Consider the following 6,367-nt stretch of genomic DNA (forward strand, 5'->3'; position numbering starts at 1 on the left):
TCCATGTCAGTGGCTGGATTTGTGGCTACTTGCAGGACAGATGCCTCGGAAAAGCTCCGAGTCAGCAAGTCCTGCTTTCGTGCCTGGAGGGCACCTTCAAGAGAGAAACCTCAGGAAGGCTACAGGACAGCAAGTCCTGCACTCTGGTCTCGAGGGCTCCTGCCACAAGGACAGGAGTCTCCTATCAAGGATGGTACTCTGGCCTCGAGGGCACTGGCGGCAGGGATGGGAGATGCCTCCGAGGCACCAAGTCCCACGCTCTGCCCTGGAGGGCACCTGCAGAAGAGAAGCCTCGGGAAGGCCACAGGTCAGCAAGTCCTGTGATCTGGCCTCGAGGTCAGCTGCAGGAATAACACCTCAGAAAAGCTCTTGGTCAGACACGAATGAGTGCGCTGTGCGGGGGCTCCTCACAGCACTGCTCTGTCCCGTCCTGTCCTCTCAAGTGCACGGAGCACTGTGGCATGGTCCTGTCACCACCAGCTCCTATGTCACCATGTGTCACAAAGGGCCCTTTGACACGCTGTTCCATGCCATGGTGACCATGCTGCAGCATGTCACAAAGGGCCCTTGGAAACATTGCACCCTGCCCTGGGGCCACCCCCTGCCCACCCAAAGTGGCCCAGGTTGGAAGGAATCCCTCACCCCAAGTGTCCAAGACAGCCTGACAGGATCTTTAGGAATGGCTCAGACCATCAGCAAACGCTGCCCTGCTCTGCGGGCTCAGGGCAGCAGAAGGAGCCCCCAGGGCTGCCAACTCAGCTGTGCTGGGAAGGGCACGGGACCTTCCATGGGAGCTGCCACGTGCTCCTTGGGACCCATCCTGGCCCATGGCCACCCTAAACCCACGGGTGTGGGACACACAAGGAACTGTGGGCCATGGCAGGAATGCTGCTCTGAGCCCTTGGGCCTGGGGAGCGCTGGCACCAGCAGGTGAGGCAGAGTCCCTGCCCAGGCAGACCTGCCAGCCCCCGAGCCCTGGCAGGGCTGGTGCCGTCTCCTGCCCCAGAGACCTGTGCCCCTGGGGGCTTCTGTGCCAGAGGGAGCCAAACCCACGTACACTGGGGGCTGTGCTCCTGCCTGCAGGGGCTGTTGGCAGGAACACCTGGAGCAACTGCTGGCAACACTTGGTCTCTGTCAGAAGCTCTTACTCCATGCTGAAATTATTTTCTCATTGAAGTTATTGCCTTCAGCACAAAAACACCTTAGCAGCAAAGGCACAGAAGAATCTGGCAAGTAAGAATCCTCAGTTCAGGAAAGCTTTACTTCCCATTGCTCAACTCAAGTCGTTCCGAAACATTGCAAACTTCCCAAATTAATTGGGATAGCCTGAGGACATGAAGATTTGGAATTTTGCTTCCCATCTCAAAGCAGCAACTCATTTGCCTTAACCTCATCCATTGAGGGTCACTTTCCAGAACATAACACTACACAAAAAAGGGCAAAACCAAGTGCCATTCTTTGGTTTGCAAGTGGTTTTCTATGAAGGGATGATAATATCCTAATTATCTTAAGGAATAAAAGCTCGCAAGAAATGAAAGTCCACTCAGTGTTACAAAAGTAGCCCAAATAAATGAATAAGGAAGGAAAAAGGGCTAATCCTCACCCGGTAGAGATATCTAATTGTCCAGTAAAGTGCAGCTCTCCCCTCTTGTTCCTTGCAGGAGGATCAGGACCATGAAGAGGAAAAATCACCAATATTCTTTCTGCCCTCTGTAACCAAAGTTGTGCCAAACTACAGATGCTGCCTTCAAACTGACTCAAATTCCAACCTAGACCTCTCACCTTCCAGACAACTCCTTCTCCAACACTCCACTACCACCAGCCCCTCCAAACTCCCACAACAGAAGCCCTCAACACCCTTCCAGAGGCCCCAGCTGTCCCCGTCCCGCTGCAGAGCTTTCCCTCCCTCCAGCAGACGCCCTGGTTCCCTGCACGTGCCGTGGGATGGCACTCAGGAGGATCTGCTCCAAGGCCTTCCCCTGGAGCAAGCTCAGGCTGCCAGGCCTATGGATGCTGGATCATCCTTCCCACCGAGCCTTCCCGTGCACGGCTGTTCCATCTGCACCTTTGGGCTCAGCTCAGATTTCTCCACCTAACCAGGAGTGTTGCAGCGCGCTGTGCAGGCGTGCTGGGCGGCTGCGGCAGGGGCGCGACCGTCCCCCTGCGAGCTCTGCAATTCCCAGCTATCCGCAGGTCTGGCGCAGGGACAGACAGCGATTACACGGGTCTTGGTGTAGAACAAGATGGATTTATTCCTGGGCTCCCGACAAAACTGGGGTGGGGGTAGGGGTGAACAGAATTTTTTATGCAGCAACTCAAGAGAAGGGGTGTAGGAAGGTGAAGCAATGAGGATGTGGTAAGGGAGGAATATAAGGTGGGACAAATAGCTTATGAGCCTATCAGGGAAAATGGGGGGGGAATAATACAAAGTAATGAATGGGGTGTCGAGGGCATCAAGACAGACACAGAACTCTCTGGAGAAAGGGGTAAGGATAGGGAGGATTGACAACTTGGAAGGGAGGAGGTTAGGGAAGGGCTTGGGAAAATTGGCAACTGGGAAAGGGAGTGGATTAGGGAGGGGAAGGGGGGCAAACATGGATTCAAAGCGAAACACACCACAATATCTCCCTGTTTCTTTTTACAAAAGAGAGGAGAGTTCTGGGGTTCAAAACAAATTAATCTATTATATAACATATCATCTACATAATCTATCATATAACAGATTTTAGCATATGACAAATTATCACAGCAACAGAAAATAATTCAATACTTATCAGGAAAAAATGAACTACTCATGACCATAACACATGGGGTAAGGATCTTCTTCACATAAGAATCTTAATATAAAATGTACAAAGTTATTATATACGGAATCAGGGTCGGGAGTAGGAATTGCAGCGGAATGATCTTGAAGTAAGACTGGGCTTGAAGCATGAATCACCGAGGAATCTGGAGGATCTGGCTTTCTGGGGTTCCAAAGTGATTTTGGAAGTCACTCCTCCTGTAGGATGTGATCAGCAAATGGAGATGTGGTCTTGCTCATTTTATTTTATGCAACCATGGGTATTAACTGGACACAGTGAATCCTATCTCTATAATATATAATTTAACAAGCAGATTATTTTAAAGTATCAAGAATATAATGAACAATTTCGTTAGTCAAGAAATTTAGTTGGAAATTTGGGAAAGTGGTTAAACAAAAATCCACAAAGATCATGAAGTTTAAATAAGGTCTAAAGGCAAATTAATGAACTCTTTTTCCAAAGTGTACTGTGAAAACTTTAAAACAATATTGAAATGAAAAGGAACACTTGGTAGGGTATAATTAAGGAAATGGATGGGGAACTCGGGCAGTCACTCTTGAATAATTTTGTTCTTATATTCATTCAATTTTTTTTTTTTATTTTTATTCAGATTATAGTAGTTGTTTTTTTTTTTTTTTTAACTTTGGACCGTTTTTTCCTATGTGATCTTTCTTTTTGCAGGTGAAACAAATTTTTGACTTTGATGGGCAAACACTTGCCTCATGTTTTTTTTTCTATACTTAAAACATGTTTTAAATTGTTCTTTTTGGTTCTTTTTTCATTTCTGTCAACTGTGGAAGCTTGTAGGCTAATGATCTTGAACGGTTTCCACAAAGGCTTTGAAGGGTCAGGGGCTTTGGGGAGATTCTTCCAAAAATTAAATACCAATTGAATTCATAATTGATTCCGTTCATAAGAAGAAATATTATTACTTTGGCAACTGCTACAAGTGTTATGGGCTATCGGTAAGGGGAAGGACCTGGGCACTGCCGTCCTAGGGAGAGACAAAATGGAGGATTCCAGGTGTGGGTTTCAGCTCCACCTTCCTCCGAAGGAGGTCCCTCCATAAAAGAGGGTGATCTCCCAAGAAGGAGGGTCCCCTGACGGGAGGCCCCATAGGCGATCCTTCCCCCAGAAGAGGAGCCGGAATAAGGAATGGGGATGGTCCAAGCCCACCTTCCAACAAAGGGGACTGGCCTCCGACACACAATTCCTGTAGGGGCCTCTGCGGAAGGGGTGGGGCTGGCAGGAAACTTGGGGCCGGAGAAGAAGGGTCAAGGCAGGAAAATGGGTTCCAAGCGTCGTGGCCAGCGTCACCTTGGAAAGGAGTGCCGGGTGCACTGCAGTTCCCTCGAGAGCTCTGAACAGGGTCCGGCGGGGCGCTTGGGGTGCTGTGGCCAACACCATCCCCAAGGGAGGATAGGGTAGGGCTTTGGGAAGTCCAAGGGACAGAGGGTACAGGGAGCTTCACAGAAGCCACAGGGGAACTTACAGGGGAGGAGCCCGACGCAGCTAGATTTCAACGAGGTGCATGGATGTCAGGGGCTTCTTGCATAGTATTAGATTCTCCCCTATTCCTATAAAGGTGCCGTAGTTTGATGGAAAATTTCTGCCCTATTCTTGTCTTTTCTACTCTCTCAGCCCTCATGGGATACCCCAGCCTTTGGGGGAGAGCCCAGCTTTGGGTAAGAGAGAGACTAGAAAAGCACGCTCCTGATAAGTGGAGGGTACCCTCAGGGGATGCCCCTGTTGGAGGGTGCCGCGGGAGACAAGACTCATGCTATCATGATCATCAAGTCTCAGTTTATTGATGGATTACACAGTTTATATATACTCATTAATTAGCTCATACATATTGCAAAAGCCAAGCTCATGATTGGTTGCTATGTGACTTGTACTACTATCTTAAAACTATCCTTGTGATTGCTACTTACCTGTCCAGCTGGCCTTGCAGTTAGAACAGCTTAGTACTTCTTTGTTCTTCTCTATCTACTTCTACATACCAAGCAGTTTCAATATCCTGCTTTCTGCACACCATCTGCCCTTCAGGGTCATGCGAACTTCGCAGCAGTCACGTAGCCCTCCCTACTTGGATTAATTTTACAGTATCATGTCCCCTGTTGTACAACCATTCTTCTGCCAAGCTCTCTTCAACATTTTGGAGGCATCAGTGTGACATCATAGAGATGTCATTGTGACATCAGAGGAGGAAGTTGTGTGACTTCACAGAGAAGTCAGTGTGACATCTGAGAGAGCTGTGTAACATCATAGGGATGTCCATGTGATATCACAAAGAGCTGTGTGACGTTCTGGAGGTGTCAGTGTGACATCACAGAGAAGTCAGTGTGACATCACAGAGAGCTGTGTGAAATCACAGAGATTGCTGCAACATCACAGGGATGTCCATGTGACATCTCAGAGAGCTGTGTGACGTCACAGAGATGTCAGTGTGGCATCTCAAAAAGATGTGTGACCTCACAGGGTCACTGTGACATCACAGAGGTGTCAGAGTGACATCACATACATGTCTTTGTGACATCAAAAAAAGATTTGTGACCTCAGAGCGTCTGTGTGACATCACAGCCATCTAAGTGTGACGTCACAGAGGTGTCTGTGTGACATCATAGAGATGTCATTGTGACGTCAGAGGAGGTTGTGTGACATCACAAAGATGTCTGTGTGACATCATAGACAGCTGTGTGACCTCACAAGGTCAATGTGACATCATAGAGATGTCAGTGTGACGTCACAGAAATAGCTCTGTGACATCACAGGAAGTTCTGTGACATCACAGAGATGTCTGTGTGACATCACTAAAAGACCTGTGACCTCACAGAAATGTCAAAGCGACATCACAAAGAGCTGTGTGACATCACAAAGACGTCCATGTGATATCACTGTGATCTGTGTGATGTCACAGATGTGTCAGTGTGGCATCATAAAGGTGTCATTGTGACATCAAAGGAGCATCTGTGCAATCACAGAGCAGTCAGTGTGACATCAAAGAGAATTGTGTGACATCACAGTGGTGTCAGTGTGGCATCACAGAGAGCTGTGTGATGTCACAGAGTTGTCACTGTGATATCACAGGAGGTTCTGTGACATCACAGAGATGTCTGTGTGACATCACTAAAAGCCCTGTGACCTCACAGAAATGTCAATGTGACATCATGAAGGGCTGTGCGACATCACAGAGATGTCCATGTGATATCACTGTGAGCTGTGTGACGTCACAGATGTGTCTGTGTGGCATCAGAGAGATGTCATTGTAACATCAAAGGGGGATCTGTGCAATCACAGAGGACTCAGTGTGACATCAAATAGAATTGTGTGACATCACAGTGATGTCAGTGTGGCACCACAGAGAGCTGTGTGACATCACAGAGATATCTTTGTGACATCAGAAAAAGCTGTGTGATCTCGAAGGGTCACTGTAACATCACAGAGGTGTCTGAGTGACATCACAGAGATGTCTTTGTGACATCACAAAAACCTTTGTGACCCCACAGGGTCTGTGCTACATCACAGCCATATAAGTGTGATGTCACAGAGAATTCTGTGTG

This window comes from Lonchura striata, chromosome 16, assembly GCF_050655825.1.
Source record: "Lonchura striata isolate lonStrDom1 chromosome 16, ASM5065582v1, whole genome shotgun sequence".
Lineage (NCBI taxonomy): Eukaryota > Metazoa > Chordata > Aves > Passeriformes > Estrildidae > Lonchura > Lonchura striata.